This window comes from Bidens hawaiensis, unplaced genomic scaffold (assembly GCF_021521415.1).
Source record: "Bidens hawaiensis isolate Kalapana, Puna unplaced genomic scaffold, B.hawaiensis_p1.1 tig00052952_1, whole genome shotgun sequence".
NCBI lineage: Eukaryota > Viridiplantae > Streptophyta > Magnoliopsida > Asterales > Asteraceae > Bidens > Bidens hawaiensis.
The window spans coordinates 100975-113360 of NW_027506237.1; the positions used below are offsets into that span (position 1 = coordinate 100975).

At 41.4% G+C, this 12386-nt stretch overlaps 1 pseudogene; it reads left to right on the forward strand.

The window, feature by feature from the left end:
* Nucleotides 1-11230: 11230 nt before the first annotated feature.
* On the forward strand, nt 11231-11908 carry LOC143617193 (ethylene-responsive transcription factor 1B pseudogene; annotated as a pseudogene).
* Nucleotides 11909-12386: the final 478 nt, after the last annotated feature.

A 12386-nucleotide genomic window follows, 5' to 3' on the forward strand; every position in this document is an offset into this window, starting at 1 on the left:
GCACCACATGATGTGCCGTTCTTGGATCGCACGGAGAATAACTTTCTTTTGTCCGCTACTCTTACTCCGGAGCCCATTGTTTCCTAGGCGATGTACGCCCAAGGTGAGGAGTTTGTCAAAAAATGCGAAGGTATTTTTCAACCCCACCCTGTAACCGCCGTTACCTCAAGCGGAGCGATAGTTCTTTTTTCTTCCAGCGAAGAGTCATCACTCTGTGAAGGGGGGTTATCGATTGGTGCTACTAACTTTTCACCTTCGACTGTAGGTTTGACCCGCAAGAAGGATTCGAAGACCACCACCGACTCGTCAACAGGTGGGGAGGGTGGTCCTCGAACCGTTGAGGGTGAACCTCAAGTTTTGGATGCGGGTATTTCTAAGGTGCTGGCAAGCGGAAAGCGCGGCCTTCCGATGTTGCGCCTAAGAAAAAGAAGAAGAAGGAGGAAAAGACCCAGGTTCTTGACTTGGGTGCTTGCCTTCGAGAGCTATCTTCCCGAGATGCTTCCAAAGGTCAGGTTTTAAACCATTATGGCTATATTTTGACCTTGTCACTTACTGATAGCTAAGAAAGCTTTGCCTTGGAAATTTCAGGTTTCAAGGATTCAATTACTGTACAACTTCCGACTCTGCCAACCTCTCCATTCAACACTGTTCAAGAGCCGATCAACCTATCAGACTCTTCTCCGATCAGGGAAAAAGAGGTTGGTGAGTTTGAGCAGCCTCCCACATCTCCACCCCATGATGAACACAATCTCCAAGATCAGGGTGGGGTTAATGTGTCAAAACACAGAGGGCAAACTTCCTCGTCTCAAACGGGTGAAGATACTGCTCCGCATCATCCCCAATGGACGTTACGGCGGAACTCGGTACTGAATGATGCGGATGTTTACCAGGAATATCTCGACGAAAGTCTTCCTCCTGCAGAGAAGGAACGACAACGTCGCCGCGTCCGCAAAGATCTGTTCGACTCTAACTCTTATCATGTGGCGAACGCTGTGTCTACCAATCAAGAACTTCGCCGGGATTGGTTAGCTATGAATGATGAGTTGGAGGAAACCGAGCGGAACTTGCTTGATGCCAAGAAAGAGGCTCTCAAGGCATTAATTGATGCTCGAGACAATCATCGAGCTATGGAAGTGACGAAAGCCGCACAGCTTGCTGCTGAGGAAGCTAAGGTCGCTCTTCAGAAACGTCTAGACGACCAAGATGAGCTCATTAAGACCCTTCAAGCCAACTCAGCAGCCAAGGACAAGCGTTTATCCGACCTTAATGCTAAGAGTCGAGAACAAGCGCTGGAGTGTGCTAATCATAAGATGGATCTTATCCGAGCTCAGGCGGACAAGAAATGGCTTCTATCGACGGCAATTCCCAAGGTACTAAATCTTTTGCTGCCATAATTCATTTACACGTGTATGTGTTCATACAGAGTTTTATGACTTCAACAGGTTATTACTGATGTTCGGAATAGTGACGACCTTGGGAACTGTGTCGCAATACTCCTCCGTGCTTCCGAACAAGCAGGCCGGCAAATGGGTTTTGAGGAAGGCTATAATTTTGCTTCCGAAGGTAAAGTGTGGGAGGAGTATGTCTTGGCTGGTGTGGATACCGCTTCCATCCTTATCGAGAAAACCAAGGATTATGAAACTCTGAAATTCTCCCTCTCTGATCATATATCGGAGCTTACAGATAAGGATGATGCCATTGAGCAACTAAAGGAGTTGTTGGATCTTGAGGAAGAAGAAAACGAAGGAGCCGAAGATACTGCGGGAGGCGAAAATGTCGCCCCATAAATGTACTTTCCTTTGTAAATCTTTCTTCATGTTTTGTAATCTCTTTTGATCAATAATAAGAAGTCTTTGTGTTTCTCCCGGTGCACTTTGTCTTATGCACTATAATATAAGTGCCTATCCGGAACTTCGGTTTTGTCAATAAAAGATTATAACTTACCAAAATAACATGGAATTGACTGGACATTTCTCATATATTGGGCATAAGCCTTCTTAGAAAAAGAAATTTCACAATTACTGTACTATGTGGGCGCGCAGGCCGAAAATAAAAGACAAATAGGAACACTACATGTAGCATTTCTTTAGTTGTGCTGTATTCCATGTCCGAAGAATCTCAGTCCCGTCTAATTTCTCCAGCTTGTAGGCACCTTTGGTTAATACTTGTTTGATTCTGTAGGGTCCTTCCCAAGTTGGGGCTAACTTGCTCGGAGGCTCCTGTCCAGATGCCTCGTTGTTGCGGGAGACAAAGTCTCCCGCATCGAATTTGCATTCTTGAACCCGCGAATTATAGTATTTTTGAAGCTGTCTTTTGTAATTGTGCTCGCGGATCGATGCTAATTCTCGTCTTTCTTCGAGAAAATCGAGATTCATCCTTAGTTCGCGATCGTTATCGTTAATTAACATAACCCTCGCGGATGGGATCCCGATTTCTGCCGGGATCATGTCTTAAGTGTCGTAAGTTAGGCTAAACGGCGTTTCTGAATTACTAGAGTTTTTCTGGGTGCGGAAGGCCCAGAGTACATGGGGTAACTCGTCAACCCAACCGGTCCGTTTAGTACCCAACCTCGCCTTAATTCCTTCCTTGATAGTTCTGTTGGTCCTTTCGACTTGACCATTTGCTTGCGGGTGAGCTACAGATGTGAAAACTTGGGTTACCTGAAGTTCTCTTAGCCATTCTTGTAATCCGCTATCAGCAAATTGGGTCCCATTGTCACTTACCAACTGTTGGGGGAGACCAAACCGGCAGATGATGAATTCCCAAAGGAATTTCTTAACACTTGATGCCGTTATTGAGGCGATTGGTTTGGCTTCTACCAACTTGGTGAAGTAATCAATGGCCACTATCAGGAACTTGACTCGTCCCGGGGCTTCTGGGAAGGGTCCCATAATGTCGATAGCCCACTTCTGGAACGGCCAGGCAGATGTTACCGAAATCAGTTCGTTCTTTGGACGCAAGGTATTTGGGGCATGACGCTGGCAAGAATCGCACTTTCTGATTTCTTGCACAGCGTCTAAATGCATTCCAGGCCAGTAATACCCTGCGTTCATGATTTTTGCAACTGTCATTCTTGGACCCGCATGAAGTCCACAAATACCTTCATGAATTTCCCGGATGAGGTAATTCGCGTCTTCCGCGTCCACACAACGTAACAGCGGACCAAGAAATGATCTTCGGTACAAGATACCATCAGTCAACTCGTAATTCAAAGCTTTGTGTTTGATTTTCCGAGCTTCAGCTTTCCCAGCTGGAAGCACTCCGGAAGATAGATAAGCTTTAATTGGCGTCATCCATGATTCGACGCCTGTTTGAATTACCAAGACTTGATTTTGGGGAACGGATGGATGGTCTAAGACTTCTACACGAATATCTTTGGCAAAATGCTCAAAATTTGTTGAAGCTAACTTGCTAAGAGCGTCCGCCGATTTGTTCTCACTCCTTTTAATGTAAATAACGTTGAAGGAGGTAAATTGGCGAATCAAGACCCTCGCTTGTGACAAATAAGAAGCCATGACATCGTTTTTGGCTTCATATGTTCCATTTATTTGTCCCGCAATTAGCATAGAATACACGCATGCTTCCAAGTGTCTCACCCCAAGCTTTTTCGCTATCCGCAAGCCTGCCAAGAAGGCTTCATACTCCGCCTCGTTGTTGGTACTTTTGAAGTCCAATTTGATGGCGTATGTAAATTCATGTCCCTCGAGATTGACTAGTCTTAGGCCAGCACCACATCCTTCACTGCTCGAGGCTCCGTCCGTAAACAATAACCAAATTTGTCCTTGTTCCTTAGGTGCTTGGGGTTGTTGTTCAATCAAACACTCTTGTTCTTTGTGTTGCGGAACTTCTGTGACAAAGTCCGCCAGCACTTGTCCTTTGATTGCCGGTCTTGGTTTATATTCTATTGAGTGTTCACCCAATTCTATGGCCCACTTTGCTAACCGACCGGACAATTCAGGCTTACTCAACACGTTCTTGAGTTTGTACCCCGGTTAACACATTTATGGGATGACCCTGGAAATACCTGCAGAGTCGTCTGGCGGCATAAATCAGTGCCAGTACCAGCTTTTCCAACATCGAATATCTTGTTTCCGGGTCCGATAATATTCTACTGACGTAATAAATTAGAGTTTGGACATTTTTCCTATCCGTCAATAGGACAGCCCCCACAGCAATGTCGGATGCCGACAAATATAGTGTTAATGGTTCACCTGCGTGTGGAGCATTTAACGTGGGTAATTCCATTAAACACTTCTTGAATTCTTGGAAAGCTTGCTCGGCTTCCGGAGTCCATCTGAATTGTACCTTTTTGAGGCAATTTCTTAGAATTGAAATGAACGGATAAGATTTAGCAGCGTGGTTTGCCAAAAACCTATTTAATGCTACCAATCTCCCGTTAAGTGTTTGGACTTCTTTGAGGGATGCGGGAGATGGCATGCGGGCTACTGCTTGTATCTTGTCTGGATTAGCCTTGAAACCCGTGCCTGTAATGATTACCCCGAGGAACTTCCCTTCCTCCATCCTGAAGGAACACTTTGCTGGATTGAGTTTCATGTTGATACTTCTCGGTGTTTCGAAAGTTTCCTCTATGTCCCTCAGCATTTGATCTTCTTCGATGCTTTTGATCACTAAATCGTCCATGTAAACTTCGATGTTTCGACTTATCTGACCTTTGAAGGCTTGATCCATCAGCCTTTGATACGTGGCCCCCGCGTTTTTTTAACCCGAAAGGCATCATTATGTAGCAGAATGTGCCCTGGTCAGTGCGGAACACTGTCTTATCCTCATCACAAGCCGCCATATGAATCTGGTGATACCCTTTGTAGGCATCGAGGAAGCACTTGAATTTGAATGGGGCCACAGCATCTACCTTTAAGTCAATTTCCGGAAGTGGGTAACAATCTTCCGGACATGCCTTGTTTAGATCTTTGTAATCTATACACATCCTCCATGTTCCATTACTTTTTGGGACCATCACCGGGTTAGCCACCCATGTTGGTACTTGATTTCTCGGATGATTTCGGCATGAAGAAGGTCTTGCACTTGTTCGTTCATGGCTTTTGTCTGTTGGGGGTCCATTTTTCGCTTCTTTTGCACAATTGGGGTGATCAACGGATTCACCTTCAACTTGTGCTCTGAAATGTTCCGCGGGACACCTGTCATGTCCGCGGGTTGCCATGCGAAAATGTCGATATTCTTTGTCAATAATTGTTTCAGAAAAGTTCGGACGATTTCGGAGATAGCCGGACCAATTACTACGGTTTGATCGGGAAATTTCTTGTTGAAAACCCATTTCTCCGATTCAGTCCTCTGGTTTTGTTTGGAAACTTTGTTCGGACCTTGAACTTTCAGTTGTGTAGCAATGTCGGTTAACATGGATTATTGCTACGCCAGTGCGGGTCGGGACCCCTACTGCTCCATGAGTTGTGGAAGGATGGGCATTGAAGTCACCAATTGCCTCTCGTCCGAGGATAATATCATGTTTAGAGGTTGCCAGTAAAACTAAGAATTCAACCTCTTCAGTTCTTGAGTGAACTCCATCACTAAGTGTGACCGGGAAATTAATGACACCCCGCGGGTGCATTATTTCCCCACCAAACCCAGAAACGGGTGCATGAATAGGTCGTAATCGTTCTTTATCCTCTTCCTCAAGCTGTTCAAAGCACTGTTCATACATAATGTCGGACGTACTACCGGTGTCGAAGAACACATATTGTGTCCGGTAGTGTCCGAATAAGGCAGTAATTATCAAAGGGTTTTTGTTACATGGTCCTCCTTTGATACGAGGAAAAATGACTGGCTCATTTTTCCACTCTTCGTCCTCAAATTTTTTCCTCTTCCCGCTGGTCTGCTGGCCTCCGTGAATCATATGAACGTTCAGATCTTTTATTTGCCTTTTGGCTGGGCCCTGGTTGTCCTTTGCGGGAGGTTTACCAGCCCCTGGTCTTACATTCTTGACCAAATGGCTTAACTTCCCGTTTTTTACCGGTGCCTCTATTTCATTTCTTAAGGCCACACATTCGTTTGTGTTGTGCCCTATGTCATCATGGTACGTACAACACGTTTATTACTGTCAAGGAATGATTTCCTTGGTAATGGTTGAGGCTTGCGGAAAGTCAGATTCTCTGTCGTGAGGATTTCTGATGGAGATTTTGACAACTGAGTCCAACTGTTATTGGAAGAACGTGCGGGAAAGTTACGTTTGTTCTTGTTGCTAATCAATGATCTCGCATCAAATTGCTTTGGTGCTTCTGTACTTGGTTGAAGTCTATACCAAATTGGCCCCCTTGGCCTGTCGATTTGGTCTTGGGGTTTGGAATTCGACTCTTGGCACTTGTTTTTGACTGCCGGATCCCAAGGTTTTCTCAGTTCTTGCGAATAGCTTAGCTGACGTCATGATTTCGTCTCAAGATTTGGGCATACCATCTCTTCCGGTTATAGTACAAATCAGAGTGTCACTATTTACATTCTTTCAGAATGCTCCCCTCAGCATGTCTTCACTAACCCCGCCAATATTAAGGCTCTCATTATTGAAACAGGTAATAAATCCTCAATGGATTCATTATTTCGCCTTACTACATCAAGTATTTCAGACGGGTCACGAGTGTATTTCTTTTGTTGACTAAAGTGTTGGGAAAACTTTGCTACGAAGTCTTTCCAACTCTTAATGTGTCCGCAAGGCAATTTTTCAAAACCATTCTCGTGCAGCTCCAGTAAATGTCAATGCGAACATATGACACCAGTATGGAAGAGTCCAACCACTGACTCCTCCAACCACTTCGAACCTCAGCAAGTGATCACTGGGGTCCGTCATCCCGTTATATGTCCCAAAAAATGTTGGTATTTTTGAGTTTATCGGGAACGGAGCTGTCGCGATGGCCGGAATAAACTTTGATTTTTCTGCAAATGATTCCGGACGATATTTTTTGGAAAAATCGTGTTCCGCGTTGATATAATATTCTGCGTTGCGAATAGCCGATCGCGGGTAACTAGCCTCTCCAAATGGAAGAAAACGGCTGTCCCCCGCTGTAATAACTACCCCCCCGGATGATATGTCGAGTCATGTCCGTCTAGTTCTTCTTCGTAAGACGGTACTCTCATTTTTCTGCAAATGATTCTGGTATTGTTCTTCTAGGTGACTGTACTGAATATGACTTCCCCTTATCGAAGGAGAAACAGATCTCCTAGGAGGGTCGTCATAGCTCAGGGTACGGACATGAAATCGGTCCATTCTGTACCCTTCGTCCATATTCACACGGCCAGACTCTCTTGTTGGATACGGTACCACTCATCTGGAGACAAAAGTTCTTCAGATCTATGGCTTGCTGTATGAGTTTTTGCCGGGGCTGAGTCACCTGAATTTTCCTCGAGGTCCAATTCTAGGTGAGTCCGGCGATTATTTCTCATAACTCGCCCAAGATCTCCCAAATTGGAACCTCTCTGAGCTGTGACTCCTCCTAGATCATTGGGAGGGGTACCAGCTGGTGTTACAACATTTCTCGTACCCACTGGAGCAGCGTCTGCCAGTGGGGTAAAATGCTTTCGAGTTGATGAACCACCCAAAGTAAAACCTCCGGGTGCCACAACATCATCTTGCTCATCAGGAGTAAGATTCTGAGCGAACAATGACGTTACTCTTTCACGTGTTTCTAGATTAGTAACACGTGGAGTTTGCTCTGAGGTCCCCGTTGGCCCTTTAGGAATTTGGCTCATATCGTAACTTCGAAAACAAAAATTGTTGTTCTAACAAAAAACACGGATGGCGCCAATGAAGAAACACGGATCTACTCCCCAAGTATGGGTCCTAGATCCAATGAGTCAACAGGGGGTAGGATACGGTTAACTGCCAAACGATATGAACCCAATTGCCTAAAGTCCAGTGACGAACGAACACCTGCAAAACAGACACCGTGAGCTCGTTACGGAAAAAACAAGAGGGGGGTCTTCCCGTAACCACCCTCCGGCGTGAGAATAAGTACTGTTCTGTAGGAGATAAGCACTTAAGTAAATTGAGAGAGTACTGTGGGAGTGAATGAATACCTCATGGTGATTGAGAGAGTATTTATAGCCGAAGGGTGTAGGAAGGTGATTGGGCCAGCTGTCCTTTAAGAAGATGCCTGAATAACCGTCTGGACACATGTCCGTACGTGATAGGTTCATCTTATACGTTGCATGTGCATGTATAACAACCTGGACACGTGTCACTTTATCATTGGTTAACGGGAGAATATTGGCCATGTGCACGGTTATAACGACCTTGCCAGATGTCACTGGTTGATTGGCCGAAAGATCACGTATTGCTCAAGAAAGCATCTTGGCAAGTCTTCTAGAAAATAATTGGTTATTGACAGCTGTCTCGGGGCATTTACCTCGTGGTTATTTAGGCGGAAGGATATTCCTTCTTGCGGATGCCCTTTGAGGATGTTGTGATGCTTCCACATGCGCTATGAAGGTGTTTCTTCCTCAACTGATTGTGCGGGTGGTTTATGTGTCCCGCGGGTGCCTTATGAGGGATTTCTGATTGACCTGCGGGTAGTCCTTAAGGGTATTTGGGTTTTTTTGGTACCCTACCTCTATAGAGTAAAATACCGATTTTTAAAACATTGGTTACTTATCACACCCGCTAGTTGTGCACCAATGTCTCAATCATCCTCGTTTCGTTATGAACACAATTTAGTTTGTTGTAAAGTTGGTTGTTGTGACATTCGTCAATTTCGGGTCACTTTTGTTATGTAAACCCGACCCGTTTGTAACCCGAACATTTCAAATATATAAAATATTGGATCTTGTCATTTAAAATATATAAAATATATTTTTTTTATTATGCATTGTTTGACCATTTAAATATACCCATTTTTATGCAAACCATAAAAGAATCTTTATACCCAACCCTTCACTCCTTCCCTATATATACACACCCATCTTCTTTATTTTACTCTTGCTACATCTCCAAAAAATCTCTCAAACTCCATAGATTCAAGGTTGTTATTTCTTATGTATTCTTGAAGTTTTGACTTCTCAAGTCAAACTAACTATAGTCTTTCATTCTAACTTGTTCATCTAACATTACTAACTCTTGAATATGGTGGTACAACATATATATAATACACACCCCTTGTTTCCTTTATTTGTTACTTCACCGACTTTGGTTGGTTAAGTTTCGAATGTCATAAGGCAAGGCTTCATGGAGGACTTCGTGTTCTTGATATATATTTACACACACATAACTTATTATACATATCACTTATGACTAACTTCTAACCCTTTAGTTTGTTCATCTTATTTACAAATTCCATGGTGTGGGTTTGTATAAGACTAACCTCGGTTTAACCGAAACTAGTCCAAACCGGAAACCGAACTTTTTGTTTACTAGTTTTGTTAAAATAGTTGTTTAAACATGTTTATTGCTAGATTTGAGTTTCAAAAATCATCTTTACAAGTTCTTTGATATTAAGCATATGGAATCCATCTATGAACTCGTTGGGAGATGGAAACCGAACTAAACCGAAACTTTTGCTTAAAAGACTTGTAGTTAACTTTTTTTTGTTGTAAAATTTAAGTTTTCTTCATTTATAAACCAATATACAAGTTCTATGATATTTGGGCATGTAGAAACCATCTATGAACTATTTGTGAGATGGAGACCGAACTAAACCGACTTTTACTCGCTTAAGACACACAAGTGTGTTTTTAGTTATCAAGACTTGTATATTTCTTTAAAAAATAGTTTACAAACTGATTTTAATTATTTTCTTAAGTACTTGGAATAGTTGGATCCAACTTGATCTCATAACATAGCTTGGACCGACAAAACCGAACACTCGCTTAATGTGCGTTGTTAGTTCTAAACAATAGATCTACATACTTGGTTAAGTGTTAGTATGTTTTAATGAGTTATCTCATAACAATTAATATTTTGGAAAGTTGACTTTGGGTTTGACCATTTGTCAAGACCCGAACCGACAACCCGAACACTCGTTAAAAACCCGTTTTAGTATCTTTAACCTAATGGAACTTGCATTTTAGCATTTTCCTCACCTTATTACTTAACATTGGTTAAGTAAATATTAAGGTTAAATACTTTAACCCGGTTTTGAGCAAACTTACATTTTTTAAAAGGGTTATTATTATAAATTCTTAAATAGTTACATTTCAAACCTTGAACTTTAATTGATTAGTTTTTGCAACAATTATTTTATTTAAATATCTTCAAGACAACCTTTCTAAATCCAAGACTTTCTTTTATTTAGGCTTCATACGTTAAAACTCGTCGTTCCGGCAAATCTCCCCAAATAATCAATCTTTCAAGTTTATTACTTGAATGTGAGTAACTTCATACCCCGTTTTCTATCTTTTATTTTGGGGGTGACATTTCAACTTATCTAAACTGAATGTTTTATACTTGGGTCTTAAACCACAAACGTTGTTGTATACCTTACTTGAATAATTGCTCGATTTGATGTTCTATGCTTATTTGACTATGTTTTTATCGCTTTTGGATGGTGGAACTATAAATCCTAGACCATTTGGCAACCCCTCATGGCAAGGTGTCGTTAACGTAATGCAATTAACGATAACTATAAAATCCTAAACTATTTGGCAACCCCTTATAGTTGGGTGTCGCTAACTTGTTAGCGATAACTATTTATCCAAGTTTATAGCTATTATTTATGGTTTTGTATACTAGTTTTGTGGCTTTTCATACTATATATCTATTGTTCAAACTTATGAATTGCTCACCAACCTTTGTGTTGATAAACTTTATTTTATGAAATGTTTACAAGTTTGCATCTAGGTTGATTATGGAGTTCGGTGAAGAAAACGTCACAAATACCGTTAGGATATTAGCAAAACTGAACAATATTTGATTTGCTATATTTTGTTGTATTTTGTTGTATTTGAGTTATGAATATTTGGTTATGTGACATTTTCGATGATGTGAAATGAAATGAGTTTGTTAAATATTGTCGCTTTAAATAGTGTCATGCGCTTATGAGCAATCGTTGCAACCCCGGCATGTTCCGCCGCCTTTGGTCGGGGGTGTGACAGTTGTCATGTAGTAGAACACAAATCCAATAAATAGAAATAATTATAATAATTTACAACTACATATAACTATATATTCATGTTCAAAGTTAATGAAAAATTATATATTAGAGCTGCTCATAATCTTGTATTTCTCATTTTCACTAGTTTTCAACAGTTTCTGTCTCTCATTAATTAATACCAAAAGTTTTTTGCACCAATAAAAATACTTAAGTCAACTGTTTATCTTTAAAAATCATAAACTTAGTAAGTTGTTAATTTGATATATAAAACTATCTATATATAGATTGATGTTTTCCAAGGAGAGAAGAACTGGTTGAACCCAATCAGTTGATGATGGATCTTTCACAGTCATCCCAAGAAGGAAACATTGATTGCTCCTCAAATGAAGAAGTTATAAATTCAGAAAAGAGAGAAGAAGGTGATCAGAAGAAACAATATGTTGGTGTTAGAAAGAGACCATGGGGAAAGTTTGCAGCAGAGATAAGGGATTTGACAAGAAACGGGAAGCGAGTCTGGCTGGGGAAATTTGATACCGCTGAGGAGGCCGCTTTGGCGTATGATCAAGCATCATACTCAATGAGGGGCTCTTCATCTGTTCTAAATTTCTCAGTTGAAACCATCAAGAACTCTCTCAATGGAATCCAGTGCTGCAGTAACATGTGTGGGGAATCACCTGCACTCGCTATAAAGGTGATGCATAAGCTTCAAAGATCAATGTCTCTGTAGTCGTCGAATTCGGGAGAAGATAACAAGCAGCAGAAAAACTTACTAGTTTTCGAAGATCTAGGATCTGATTTGTTGGATGAGCTGCTAAGTTCATAGAGATTACTTTATTTTATGCTCAAATGTCATATTCTCCACCCTTGGAGTCTCCGAATGACAATTGATATTGTGGTTATCAAGATCCATTAGCAAAAAGAGTGTTGTTTTGATACTTCTGATGAAGGTAAGCTTATAAGTTTTGATGTATTTAATAATGTTCGTTAAAGCACATCATTAAATACCTACTTGACGAACTAGATGTGACAGAAGAGTCCTTGTAATCTCTTATAAGTTTTATGTGAATTCCTTAAACTGCAAAATTAGTGCAAGGAAAAAAAAATCTTGTCTGCAAACAGCAAAATTAGTGTAACAACAAAAAAAAATTCTCCGTTTGATGATCCCTTGAGCAAATATCAGGATACTCCTAGCGGGGTACACTTGAATTTTTCTTCTAAATCCACCACTTCCCGAAACAATTAAAGTTCTTCTTTCCTTGTCCAATGATATTTAGGAGATCTTCAAGCTTAATATTTTTTTTGAACAACCAACAAATAAATTCGGGCTACCTGTGGTAA